The sequence below is a fragment of the Pinus tabuliformis genome, chromosome 5_1, assembly GCF_031772625.1.
Source record: "Pinus tabuliformis cultivar Carrire ecotype Pingquan chromosome 5_1, CPIR1, whole genome shotgun sequence".
NCBI lineage: Eukaryota > Viridiplantae > Streptophyta > Pinopsida > Pinales > Pinaceae > Pinus > Pinus tabuliformis.
The window spans coordinates 863,742,744-863,758,625 of NC_142305.1; positions in this window are offsets into that span (position 1 = coordinate 863,742,744).

The window sequence follows — 15,882 nt, forward strand, 5'->3', positions numbered from 1 at the left end:
TCTATGTTTTTCTTTGCATGTCCCCAACGAGGTCGAGATATAAGGAGTTAGGGCTTGAACTGGTCAAACCTTTGCAAGACTAGCCTCGCAAATCTCGACGGCCTCCCATGGTGGATGAAAAGAAAGATGAGGGGGCAGGAGATCCTATTAAAATCTTGCTCGAAGAAGCCCTCGAGTGACAAAGGAACGCGATGATGGATAGCTTTGCCCAGATCCTTTAGTGGCTACCCAGGGGCAACACATCGGCTTCCAACAGCTACTCTGGAAATGCCACACCGTTTAAGGTACAAGTTAATTTTTAAATCCCCATATTTGAGGGTCAGATAGAGGTAGATGTCATCGATAAATGGTTAAATCTACTAAAGGGTTATTTTTCTATTCATGATTTTTCCAGTCGAGAAAAGATTATTTTCTCTCTTCTCAAAGCAACCCCCCCACGTCAAGGACTGGTGGGAAACCTATTGTGAGCAGAAGGATGAAAGTACAGGCTCACTATTTTTAGCCGCACCCACTTGGAATTCATTCTGAGATGCCATTAAGGAGCAGTACTACCCTGTCGAAAACTATGATGATCAATACATAAAATGGACCACACTGCGGCAGGGAAGGGACCAAGACGTGTTGGAGTTTACCAATATTTTCCATACACTTCGCACAAAGTTGGGTATCAAAGATTCAGAGCAACATTTGATACTCGAATACCGTGGCTGCCTATGCAAGTACATCTAGGGAGAAATAGAATTCCTAAACATCTCCTCGCTCGGCACGACATACCGATATGCCATCAAGGTCGAGCAAAAGTTTAAATAGAAGAAGCGAGACTTTGGATTTGTGAATCTAAAGCAAGGGAATGGTACCTCGAAACTGCAGAACAAAGGAAAAATCCAAAGTGGGGTGGCCCAAGACAACCCACCAAAGCTGCAAGCAAAGAACAATGCTGCGAAGTCGAAAAAGGACACGGGAAAGTGGTGTGAGTTCCATAAGAGGTCCACTCACAACACTAGTGAGTGTCGGGCCAAGCCGTCACTGGTGGCTGAGCTAAGGTTTTAGAATTAGATGCTTGTTCCAACTTTGAGTTAGAACCCAACAAGGGGAATGACAAAGTGAATCAGATTATCGATGTGAAGCCCAACACCACCACTACCACCATGAAGATCTAGAAGGAGGAACCCGAAGATCTAGAGGAGGAGGAGTGTCTCTTCCACTCCCAGATGTGGGTAAAGGGCTCCCTGCTATAGTTCATTGTCAACAGAGAGAGCCAAAAAAACCTCATTTCAGCAGAGGTTGTGAAGCGGTTGGGCCTACTGACCACAACACATCCACAACCATACACCATCGGGTGGCTTCACCAAGGACGAGATCTTCGTGTGAGCCAGCAGTGGTGCCTTCCATACAACATCAAGCCCTTCACAGATGAGGTATTATGTGACATTGCTCCCCTTGAAGTTTGTGATGTATTATTAGGAAAACCATACTTATGGAAGTGACATGTTGTGTATGAATCAAGGCCCCATGCTGTTATCGTTACTTTGGGAAATATGTTGTACAGGATACTGGAGGTACCACCACCTACCATCATCTCTTTGGTTACTGCAAAACAATGCAGTAAGCTCATTTCCAAAACCGGGAAATTTGTTTTCCTGATGATATGCCCTCAAGGAAAGAAGATGACAGTGACCACGACCTCCAGACAGGGTCCCTCTACATGATAACTATAGATGGACAAGGTCGTGGAGGAGTACAAGGACATCTTCACCTCCCCCACAGGGGTTCCTCTACACTATTAGGTCAAGCACTCCATCGATCTAACCCCAGGTGCACCGCTGCCTAATGGACCAATATATTGGTGCTCCGTTCTGGAGAACAATGAAATCAAGAGGAAAATCTAGGAGCTACTGTAGAAAGGTAACATCCGTCCGAGTTCATCACCTTGTGGGAGCTTGATCATTGGTACAGAAGAAGGATGGGACTTGGAGACTCTGTATTGACTATCGGGCGCTGAATGATATCACTGTCCATAATAGGTGTTTGATCCCATGGATTGATGACGTCCTAGATCAACTGAAGGGGGGAAAATATTTCAGCAAGATCAATTTGAAGTCAGGATATCACCAGGTACCAATCGAACCCTCCAATGTGTGGAAGACTACCTTCAAAGCTAAGGAGGGCCTTTTCGAATGGTTGGTTATGCCTTTCAGATTGACGAATGCTCCTGCAAACTTCATGAGTCTAATGGATGACATCTTACAGCCATTCAACAACTCATTTGTAGTGGTATACTTGGATTACATCCTGATCTTCAGTCAGAGTTGGGAAGATCACCTCCACCACATCCGACAGGTTCTCCAAACACTGCGGCAACACAAGTTATGTGCCAACTTGGAGAAATGCACTTTCGGCATGACCCAGGTTCAGTATCTGGGATACATTATTGATGAACAAGGGGTGCATGTGGATCCAGCCAAGATCCAAGTCATTTGGGATTGGCCATCTCCAACCACTCTGAAAAAGCTCTGCAACTTTCTAGGTCTTGCCAACTTCTACCGTAGGTTCGTGTTGGGATTTTCTCATATCACTTGCCCCTTGAGTCAAGTCACCAAGGGAGGAGTGAAAGAAAAATTCTTTTGGTCTGAATCTCAACAGAAGTCATTCACAGAGTTGAAATATCGCCTCTACTCAGCACCAATGCTCGCTTTACTAGACTTGCAACAACCATTTGACGTCAAGACAGATGCCTCTGACTATGCTATTGGGCAGTCCTTACTCAACACGAGCATCCAGTGGCATATCACAGTGAGACACTTTCAGGAATAGTTTGGAAGTATCCCACTTATGACAAAGAGATGTATTCCATTATGCAGGCCTGCCGACAATGGAAGCATTACATTTTGGGGAAGGAAACGGTCATCCACATAGACCATCGACCCTTGCAGTTCATACAGACCCAAGGGAAATTATAGAATGATCACCATCAGAAGTGGTCCACATACCTGCAACAATTCCAATTGAATATCAAGTATAAGAAGGGCAGCACCAATAATGTTGCAGATTGCCTCAGTCGACCACCGATCATGGCGTTAACCACTGTGCTCAACTCTTATGGGCACGAGACTTCCGATTGGCCACTTCTCTATAAAAGTGACCCAGAATTTGGCCACACATACCAAACAATCTTAGAGGGTCAACATGTTCCAAATTTTCACTTCCAGGATGCCTTGTTATGCCACTTGGGTCACCTTTGTGTTCTTTCAAGCGAGCGTGCCAAGATGATTTGGGAAGGACACTACAGTTGAGCTGTTGGGCATTTCGGGGTCGAGAAAATGGTGGCAGTATTGCAGAAGTATTTCTATTGGCCAAATCTTCGACAGGATGTCGGGAAGTACATTAGATCATGCACTGTCTGCGCCATTTCCAAACCGACCATCATGAAGCAAGGCCTCTATACCATGTTGCCTACCCCTAGTCGACCTTGGGAATCCATCTCAATGGACTACATGCCAAGCCTTACTTCCACTAAGCATGGAAACAACTGTGTTTTTATGGTTGTCAACAGGTTCTCGAAGATGGCCATTATGGTGGCCTGCAAGAAGAATATCACAGCAGAAGCCGCTACTAAACTCTTCTTTGAATGAGTGTGGGTACACTTTAGGGTCCCACAGTGTATCATCTTAGATCGGGATAGCATATTCCTTAGTACATTTTGGTCCAGTCTCTTGTCGATGTTGGACACCAAACTCACTAAGTCCACAGCCTTCCATCCTCAAACTGATGGCCAGATAGAGGTTGTCAATAGGATGATCGTACAGATTCTACGCATGCACAACTCAAAGAATCCATGCACATGGGATGAGAGCCTCCCCTATGTTTAGCACAACTACAACCAAGCTCTCCACAGGTCGACTGGCCACAACCCTCTTCAGGAGGGCTTGGGATTCTAGCTACTATGTCCCATTGATGTGGCCATGCCATTTGCAGCTACTCACACAGATTCGGCTCATGTCCAATCCGAAACAGATAAGGAAAAAAACTTCATTAAGCACATCCAACATATTTTCTAGTAGGTCCATGACATTCTAGAGAAATCAAATGCCAAGTACAAGCAATGACATGATCAACATTGGGTGCCACACAAGTTTCAGGTGGGTGACGAAGTCTTGTTGCATTTGCAAAAGGAATTCCTTACCAGAGCCTATCAGAAACTCAGACCACTCTGATATGGTCCTTACACAATTATTGAGGCTATGGGAGACAATGCATTTGATCTCAACATTCCCCCATTCCTTGGCTTGCACCCAGTGTTCAATGTGGATCGCCTTCAGCCATACTTTCCACCATTACTAGACACATCCGACATTGTAGAAGAACTCACACCCACAAAGTTAGATCCAGATTGCATGGAACAATATGCAACTAATTGGATCATGGACACAGAGATCAAGCACACTCGCCAGCAGAATGTCCAACTATATTGAGTTGTCAAAGTAGGCCAACTCCTTCACTAGGGCAAGTGGCTCACCAGGGACTGAGTTTAGCAGAAGTTTCCTTATCTCATGGAGGAACTCAACACAATGGGGACCATTGCTTCCTAAAGGGGGAGGAATGATCCAGGTGGATATTGGTGGCCACCTGCCAAGTCCACTTGGACCCCCACCATTGTTTCTTTCATCTTTTTAGTTTCCTTAATTGCAACACAGTTTACTATTTTTAGTAGTTTTTCGGATCCTGAACTTTAGGAGCCGTTTTGAGGCCCTAAACGACATTTTTTTTGGAAAACTAGGAGCAACATGGGTCCATGGACTGATGTTTCTCTTCCCAAAGATATATTTCTCAGATAGGTCTTTCTAACGAGATATTGTGTGCGTCAAACGGAGATCGTATGCCAAAGTTATGAACCCGAGAAGTTGATGTACCAATTTATCCAAATGGGGCCCACAGTTTGGCGTTTCATCTTCTAGGGTTAGGTTTTTGGATTTTTAGGGTTTTCCATTGTTTCTAAATAATAAATAGGCCTTCGAGCCTCATTGTAACACAGTTTAGAGGCATGTAGCCACCACATCTCTTCTTAGAGATAAGCTACCATCCCCCTAGCTGGTTTATTTCCATTTATGCTTGTAAGCATATTTCAGTATTTTACATTAATGAAATGAAGTATTATTTCTACTGCATCTCTGTGTTTATGGTTATCTCTGTAATTTGTTGCGTTCCTGTTTAAATTGGGATCACCAATCCTCTCGGTTCCTGAAACAATTCATCTTAGTCAGAAACAATTTCAAATAATTCCTTCTTATGAACAGGATCACAACCTCTGAAAGCATCATCCATCTTGACTTATTTCTCCCTCACTACCATGAGCATGCACCCTTTATTGGAATTAACCAGTCTTTTAATCTGTCCTGCATTGACAAGGCTAACACTAACTTTTGCATGATGAGCTCTGACTATATACTCTACCCCATCCTTTGTGAGGTGGTATTTGTTTTCATGTCGAAAGAAAACGGCCTTTCTGTCATATAAATATGGGCTTCCCAAGATGATTCCATAATTGTGGAAAGGTACTGCATCTAACTCTACCTCATCAATTAATTTAGAAGAAATTACAAATCTGGCCCTAAACTACTTGGTGACCTGCAATTTGGCTTTATCACTTACCCAACCAAGCGGGTATGGACTCGGATGAGGTTTAGTTTCAAGGCCTAACATTTTCACTAAGGACTCTAAGATTAAGTTTGATTGGGAACCTAAATGAAACAAATTTTCCACCTTTGTATTCTTTATGACAACTCTAATGTGGAACAACTCAATTCTCTTTTGCTCACGACTCACAGGCTCATTCACGTAACTAGTGCTTGCAACCGAATCAGAACTATCATTAATAGAAAGAGAACCTCTTGCACCCATGGATGTGATCAATGTCTCATCGTCAAATCCGATCCAAGGTCTTGAGTTGTTGCCACTATCTTCTACTTCCCCTTTCCATTGAATCTCTCTGGACTTAGTTCCGAATGCAGCTTCCAGCAGTGGTCCTCATCAAGCCCATCCTTCTACAATGAGTGCATGATGATGTTGATCCATCCCCCTTCTTGGCTACGATGGTCTTCTTGTCCTTCCCTTTTCCTTTCTTGTGGAATTTTCCATGCTAAGATTTTAATGGCATCTTCTTGGTTTGGTCATCTCGATCATTCTTGCCACGGCTATCAAGATGTGTAGCTTTAACGTTGGTCGTATCAATTGAAGTAGGCTTGAACAATAATAATGAGTGTCTAATGTAACTATGCAACACACCTATGTACTTAGTTATAGTTTAGGGTGCATCTAATGAGATGCCTAGATTTAGTGCTTGTTTCTGAAATTCTTCTGTGAAGCTTTGTACATTCTGGCCCTTACCTTACCTTAAATATTTCCAATCCATAAGTGCCTTTTTCTTATAACCCAGAGGGTAGAACTAGTCCTTTAATGTAGAAATAAAATTAGACCAAGAGGACAGAAGGTTACCTGACTTCGTGCTTCCCTTCTATAACTTTATCTCCCACCAAATGAGAGTAGTGTCTCTCAACCGAAGAGATGCTAACTGGACTTTTACCTCATCTTCTTCGATCTTCTGGATTCGGTAGTAAACCTCTATTTGTCTGATCTAGTTATTGAGTTTTTTTACACTACATTCTCCATTGTACATGGGTAGGTCAAACTTCATATCTAACTTGAAGAACGATTTATTAGAGGCCTGTTTGGAATTTTATGAGAGTGATGAGAATTATCACTAAAGGAAAGAGAGGGAGGAGGATCCTCTCCACGACCTTCCTGATTTGTTTATGCATGATCATCGACATCCTTCTTCTCATGCCCAAGTTCCTTCTCATACTCTGCGAACAACTTTTCTACCTTTCCTGCCATATTAAAGGATACCTTTCAGAAATTTTGTTCCTATTCCCAATGAGCTTCTTCATTGGCCATGTTTCTTCTTCATTGTGCATTTCCTACTTCAAGATCAAAGGAGTTAAGTGTTCTTTATCCTTTTTGTAGCTTGTTCCGAGTTAGCATAAACTCATGCAATTTGAATCTACAAATACCTTCTCTGATACCAAACTTGATCCAAGATCTTTTACTTATAGATGTAACATAATTACATATAAAATATTTAATTAACCATGGAACTTAAAATCACATAAACAATGCAAAAATAATCAGAAGAACACAAAAACCATGACATAATGATTTGATTACATATTTCATCCAATTTGGACAATGTCTCTGGGCCCTGATCAATAGTGGGGAGGCCTTATTTCTATTAGTGCCATAAAATAGATAAAAGTAAAGCAACAAGCAATTTCAACCCTTATACCTCCAAGATGATAGATGAGAAGAGAATGGAGAGCCCGGCTTTGAAAAAAGATAGAACCATTGAACTCTTGGTGAAAAATGGTGCGAAAATGCCTATCCAAACTCTCAATTTGGATAACTGGGCCTTCTGCAACCTTCTTGGAAGCTCCCTGCTACTCAAGGCAAGGTTTCAGCCTGCTGCTAGGGTCAGGGTCTGTTGTATGTAGTAAAATCTGTGTATTTGGCTACTCGTCTCCTACCTTTCTTCAACACAACAGTCATATATATAAGATCATGGCGGCATCCATAAAAACATGGCAATTCCCAACATAATACCCAGGGTTAGCAGGAAGAAGGATTCACAGTAACAACCCTTCTGCAATAGAAAATCCAATGTCTAATAAAACAACTCATTACAATAGTGCATGGGTATCAGCGGCAGGTTTATCGATTGTTCTAGTTTATCAGTGGAAAATCCAAGCCCAAACACAGGCATCTTGTGATATCTATGGATCCGACAAGAGTATTTACCATATTCCATAATGTCTCATGTTTGGATCTCCCATCGCACTATCGCAATCAGCATGGAACCCTTGGTGCACTGATCTAGCACACTACAACATTTGCAGACCCACCAAGTGTATTAAGCATAATATATAGTATATCAGGTCTGGGCCCCTTATTGCAGTATCACAATCAATGCCCACCGTGAACTTGTAATTGGCACTTTTCCCCCAAACCACATTGCAAGCACCTTTTCGTTTGATTGCGATATGTGATGTATATCGCATCGCAACTAAGTCCTGTCGGGGCCGATTTGTAACTCCTCCGGCTTGCGATATGCGATATCACAATCACAACTGGGAATGCCAAGTGCCGATTTCCCTTAAGTGCTCCTCCTTTTCACCGATATGCGATATGTGGGGTCTAGTGGTATCCTGCCACATGACGCTCCCTTATTTGTTGAAACTATGCCATGCCATCTTCTCCCTGCTACCTGGACAAGTCAAACTCAAACTTTGACTTGCTCTAACTTTGTCATATGGACTCGGATTTGAGTGTCGTTCACACCATTGGAATCAGAATGATGAACACTTGATATGATGTTAATCTTATCTAGAATCTTCCACTTTGAGTTTGATCCTTTTTTCATGCCACTGGTACTTTTCTAAAGATCCACCTGGATTAGTAACACTCTGATCAGTTGGAGTGATCCGGTTATTGGGGTATTGATTAGACTAGATATGTTGACAGACATGGAACAAGAAATGCAGGTGATCAAGAAGAATATAAAGGTAGCACAGTATAGGCTAAAGAGTTATGTAGATAGGAACAGTTTGTTTAAGGATTTCTAACTTGGGGAATAGGTGTACTTGCGCATCAAACCAAAGAAGATCTCCATACGGATTTGCTCATGTGACAAGCTGGCACCACAATTTTGTGGACCCTTCAGTATCATTGAGAGGATTGGGCTAGTAGCCTATTGACTTGCACTTCCCCAAATAGTGACATTCCATGGTGTTTTCCATGTATCTTTTCTTAAGAAGTATGTTAAGGACGTTGATCATGTGATTGACTAGTCTATATTGTAGGTGGAACAAGATGGAGAATTTCAGCTGGAGTCTCAGTGTATATTGAAGAAAAAGGTTCTCATGCTCTGGAACCGAGCAATTGAGCAAGTTAAACTGCAGTGGAAGCACTTTGGGCCCAATGAATCTACATGGGAGATGGAAGATCAGATGTGAGCCATGTATCCTTCCTTATTTTCTGATTGAGGCAAAGCATCTTGATATGGTGGTGTGGTATATGCTTTATGGTGGTTGGTATATGCTTTATGGTGGTTTGGTATATGGTTTATGATGGTTTGGTATATGCTTTATGGTGGTTGATATATGCTTTATCATGGTTCAATATATTCTATATAATGTTTTCATATATGCTTAGACATGGTGTTTAGTACATGTTTTTATATATGTCTTGGTATATGATTTCACATCTATCTATCTATATATATATTGATGATGTTTTTATGTGTACACTCGTGTATGGATGTAAATATCATAACGAGCTATGTTATAAAGCTCCACTATGTGGTATGGGTGTCATGTTATTATGCTATCATGTGGTTATGTTAGCATGATGTTATGCTGACATATGAGTTGGCACTCAGCAGGATGATCATTGTAATGACCGTAATGAGTTGTGTTATAAATCTCCACTATGTGATATGTTGTCATGTTGTCATGATGTTTTTCTCTTGAGCAAATCTTTCACTGTAAATATTGCATCGAGTTGTGCTATAAAGATCCATGAAAAGTACGCCTTCTTTTGGTAGGTTGCTGAGGTATATGTGTGATTGAACACTGAGGATGGTGTTCCCCAAGGGCGAGGGTTTTGTAAGAGCCCTGGTGAAAATTCCATGTAATAAAAGTTAAAAATAATAACCACGGTCGATGGGACACTTATTCCAAGCTAAATGTTGGGTAAGACATCCTAAGGGGTGTTCAATTGGTTGTTATGGCTACAGAATTTGGCAAAGGAAATGGCTAAGGCATTAAAAGGAAATAAGGAATTTTTGGCACATTCATTTATGAAAATAATGGAAATTAGGAGAAAAAGGAGGTGAAAGGTCATAGGTTATATGTGAGGAGGAAAATGAAGGAAAATAATTGAAAATGGAAAAAACAGAGGCTCATCCATAAAAAGGATTATGAGGATTAGTTGGTAACATTTTGTAGGTTCAATGTTGGGGTTCTCTCTTTATTCTCTCTCTCTTTCTCTCATACTCTTGGATAGTTCAGGAAGCCTTGGTTGGACAAATGCTATGGAATCCATGGAAGGTTTGGATGGAGACCAATCTAAGGATGGTTTTGTGATGTCCGATCATGAGGTGGAATCACTATTTGATGGGTTGAAGTGGATGGCCTCTGAAAGCCCTAGATGAGTTTTGATTGATGTTTTCTATGAGAACCCACATTCATGCTTGGAATATGAGACAAGGGTGAATGGATGAAGAGAGATTTGGCTTAGCCATTCTATGGTTGGGTGGAATGTGGTAGTCCCATATTTGGTTGGTTTATTGCATTCATTAATGAGAAATTCATTCACTTGATTTTCATATGAAAATGTAATGATGTATATATGGATTTTGATGGTTGATATCTTTATGGTATTTTTGTTCCTATAATGCTGATTATATGTACATTTTGTGACAACAGCTATGTATGGCTCTCAACATGTTTTTAGTTGTACATGAATGCATAATCTCTCTATGACCTAATATATGATAATGTAGTAAATGGCATGAGGGAACAATGGTTCATATAAATTCTCAGATAACTATGAGATCCCTACACTTAATTTTGTTATTTACACCTATAGGTTACATGTTTGTAGGAGGTTTGATGAAATGCTTGTCATGGCTATTAGGGGTTTGGTTAAGGTCTTGATCAACTTATTACTTTTGCATCATTGTTTTCCTGTATATATTCTAATTCTAAGCTATCATTCCATTTTGGGTAGTGGCCTTGGCTCTGGGCCTGAAAAAGTGGCTTAAATCCAATGGTCACTAGCACAGAACTGGAAATTATGGTCCACAATCGCTAGCAGGTAGGCCTATGAGAATAACTTTCAGTTTTTAGTCACTCCCTTGCCCATATCATGAGAGCGACTATGGCCTAAGAGGTCTAGAACAATAGTGGGACCGAGGGACAGTCTGTCTGAGTGGATGACTTGTCTCATGAGTGTTTTGTGGGTGAATTTGGATGACTGTGTGTGATGTTCCATCAATTTCACTTCCTTGAGGTCACATAGGAGGTCAAATCTAATCATAGTAGCCTATCGTCTCATGTTTACCCTAGTTGGCATGGTTACTTAGGTGGATGTAGGTGGAGGGTGTTACAAAATCAATCTTGAGAGTGGTAAAATATGCATTAAATGTAGTCATTATACCATTATCTATAGTAAGCGAGAAAATTAAATATAAAGGCCCAACTTTAAATTTAGTATTTCATAATGGCAACAATCAATTGAGATATAATATGGCGCAATTATGCCAAATAGATTTGATGGCTGGAAGGTGACGTCTTTTCTTACGACACCCCAAAAGGTTGAAGCCTCAAAGGTAAAGTTAAGTGCTTATTTTCCATCTTCGAAAATGAGCAGGCTGACAGGGAGAAAACCTATGTGGCACATGTACCAATGTGTACCAATAAGGATCATCTTATATGTAAGGTGGGCCTAGTGAGTCAGCCTGACGATGAAATCCTGGTTGAAGTGTTTGTATTACAAAATAAATAGAGTGTGCTAATATAACAAAAGGAAGCGTTATTGCAAAATAGTTAATTGGACCCATTTATGATGATTTGTCTTACTAGCTTGATCCCAATGGTTTCAAAAAGGTCATGAAGGAAATGATCTGGGCTATGATCGACAGGATATTGGTGCTATGATATGGTGGTCAAAACCAATCATCTTTCAAGGTATGCACCTTTATGTGTGTCCTCATAACATGTAATCTTGCTAAAGGAAGCCCGACAAAAATGAAAACATGCATAAAGTAAAGGGTCGACATCTAGGCACCATGCCACGTGCTGAGCGATAAAGAGATGAAATTGCTTGCCTCTTTTAAAAATGAAAATAATATATTAAAGCAAGTCTAAAGCCTGAAATCAACTAAGTCTTGGCTACAATGGTTTTAATTGAAAATGGTATAAATTTTATTTATTTACAAATAATAATAAATTATTAAAGGAAAATAAAAAGGTTTTATTAAAAGGGTTTAACTTATTAAGATTAAAATTTTGAGAAAAAAGGCTTCCCATTTTTTATTATAGCTGAAATTAGAATGGGGGGAGTTTTTTGTTTGCCACAACAATTGGTGACACATTGGCCGAAAAAACTATCTTTATTATGAGTACGAAATCTGTAAAATGGAGGAATAATGATTAAAAGAATATAAAATTCCAAAAATCAAATATCCTATCGTCTCTGTCCCTAACATGAACAATTAACATATAAAACAAAATCATATCCATCATTGTCAATGAACTTATAAAAAATTACACCATAAATCATATATTTTAGCAAAATCTGTATATGCTTAGTAAGATTTGTTGGCATGCCACTTAGTATTGAGAAAGAAAGGTAACCAAGTGTTATCATATGAAAATCGTACACTCATATATATGCATTAGAAGACACTCAAAGTCAGTGATAAACACATTCAAAGGTTACATTTTCAGCTGGAAGCACCATGAAGATCAAAAATTAAAATATTTCCTAAGGTTCAAGTTGAAAAATTGATCTGCACTGGTGCACCATTACTAGACATTAATTGTTGCATGGCTATTTCTTTGATAGTCGCATAGTCACAAAAAATCCAATCAACACCTTGGGCCATGAACTTGCTTGAGAAATACTCCAGATCTTGACTTTATGGGATGAAAAATTAGAACCTTGAGCCCTAAGAAGTATTAAAGGCAAGGAGATGATAGCTATCATCTCATTGATGAGGTGAAACACCAAATTAATGAGCCAAGGAGGAGAGGAGTGTCCAAAAAACTCTATAAATACAATTTCATGGAGAGCCAAAAACAAGAAGCAGTAAAGAATTGTTATGCTTCCAAAATTGCTCCCTGACAATCAAGCATACCCTTGAGAAGAGTATTCCATCATTGAGAGTGTATTCTATACTTCTTTGAGAGGGAGAGAGCTTTCAAAGGGATTGAGAAATGGAAATCCTTGTTGAGAGTTTTTGACCACCATTTCTCAAACAATTCTCTTCAAGTGTCTTTTGCACTTCTATGGTAACTCTTCTACCACTAGTAGTCAATAAAGATGATCATTTTCCTAACCTTTGTTGATTTGTTTTGCTTCATTAAGCTTGCTTATTTGTTATTTGGTATAGTTTTAGTTTATGTTTGTTAATGCATTGTTTACACCACTTTCGATGCCTTTTTATCCATGTTTTTCCACTAACAACAACCAATTTCTTGTATGCTCCTTGTAGGTCACAACCAACTCCAACGAAGGTGTTTTTGGTACTTACAAGCAACAAACACACCATTACAAGATGGTGACTCCACTTGTTGCTTTTCTTTGATTTAATGGTTGTTTTACTGGACCTTTCTCTTTGCATTTTCACTCCATTGTTCCTTTGTTAGTCCTATGGAATTTTTTCAGACCCCTTTGGATTTGTTTCTATCCTGTAAAAGACTTCCTTTTAAATTTTTTGTGTCACTCATGTGGCTTTTATTGTAGATAGACACATAGTTCACACAGCTATACAAGATATAACTCTCATAGATTATAGAGAACTCAAAAAAAATTGTAATTCTTCTTTACTAAGTGTTGGGGAGCCTTTAGTGACTGCCCACACTTCTAATTTTTTTTTATAGTTAGATAGATTGTTTAATTAATTTAATAACCACAATTAGTAGGGTAATTACTTAGTCGTTACTTTCAAAATTTTCAATCCAAACATAGCTTAATTAGGGGAAGAGTAAGTGGCCATTATCAACCCATATTTTTCAACTTGTTTTTCTATTTCTTTTCACAAGTCACATAGCTTAATTAGGAAGAGAGTAAGTGTCCCAACATTCACACATCTTTTTTACTAAACAAATAATTTTACTTCATTAGTATTGGGACTAGGACCAAGTGTTACTAAATAAAGGGAGTAGCCCCTGATTCCCTTGCATCTTTCAGATGATCCTGAGCTTGCATCTGAAAGCTTTCTTAAAGAACTTAGTTTTCCATCTCCTATTTAGGTATACATAGTATAATAGGAAGGAAGTAAATGGCCACTATCAACATATTATTTCTTTTCATGCAAGGAACAATCACAACTTAGTGTAAGTAGGGAATTGTGTAAAGGATCATAGTGTATCCACATCTTTACACACTTTTGTATGCTCACTTTGTCATTTGCACACACATTACACTCTACACACTAGGATACTTTAAACTTTGTTACAAAGGGCATCTAGTTTCATGAGCCTTTGTACTTAGTTTATTTTTGCTTACTTTTTTACACTATAGGTGAAGTAAGACTTCTTAAAAGCAACCATAACCTTGAACATGTCAAATTTCCCACAAGGGACATAAAAGAATTTATAGTTTAAGTTAGGACCATTATGGGTACGCATCCAATAAGCCACCATGGTCATGTTAAATTTTGAAACATGGAAGTTGTCTTTTAGGGTGCTTCAAATCCTTCACCATCTCACGGAAAATACTACCTGAGCACATCAGAGACCTGATTCAGAGGGGGTTCGGCTTAGGTCCTAGAGTGTGTAGTACTATGTCAGGCTACCCAACCTACATAGTGCTTGATACTGATGAATGATTACCAAGAAGCTAAAGAATTGGCTGCCTCCATGAGACAAAGGTATCCTAGTGGCCAAATTTAGTACATATTTCCTTATAGGTAAAGGTGCAAGAAGCATTAAAGCCTCATCATTACCTTGGTTGATTCTTTGGCTACTAGAAGCATCACTAGTTCTTTCGGGACATAGCCCTAGTACCCATAAAAAATATATCTCCACAAGGACCATTTAATTTGAGAGTGGAAAGGATAAATAGGTCTTTTTAGGACCTTTTTCTTATTTGATTGATCACATAACATAACTTAAAGGAAAATTAACCATTTTTTTTCTTTGTTTTATGTATATGATTTACTTGCTTTGATACATATCCCCTCTCACCACAAAATCAACACACACTCCATTTGACACCAGAGGGGACTCGACGGTACCCTATCACTCTAGGTGCTTCCAAGACCTCCCCCCATTTTTGGGAGGTGTGTCAGGTCTTTCTCCATTTCATTATAGAATAATACACACAACCATTGTTATTGACTCATCATTTATTAGATAAAATTTGATTGGGACCCCTCCCCCTAAAAGTAATCCATTCACCACCCCTCAGGGGATTCCACACACTACAACTTAAGGGAGCCCAGACACTACCCCCCTAGGGTAGTCCATCTTTCCCTCCCCCACAGGGAACCCCTTTGCACATTTCAATTCAAAATAATTTTAAGATGGCAAACAACACCAAAATCTCGTTTCTAGCTTCCTTAAATATCCTAGATCTAACCAAGTTGAAAAATGACCCCATTGCTCATAATCAGAATTTCCCCCCTATGTCAACTAAGCTTCCCTCAAATATACCAAATTTCAAAGGGCAACAAGGGTAGGATATGGGAAACCACATAATGACCTTTTATCTTTGGACCTCATCCAACAGCATACTGATGACTCAGTTTGCCTATGAATTTTTCATTGCACCCTCACCAGGCCCATATTGAAATGGTATATAAGCGAAGACTCTATATCCCATGGGACCTTTGACTCAATAGCCAAGTCATTTCTAACCTTCTTATAGCTCCCAATATATCATGATACTGGATTGAAGCTTCTTACCCATTTCTAGAAAACTTCTGCCATAGAAATCTCGGACTGTGTCCATGAATGGTAGAAATGGCATAGCCTATGCAAGGTACACATATATAAGGACCTTCTCCTCAACTTATTTCTGAATCTCTTACATTGGATATCTCAA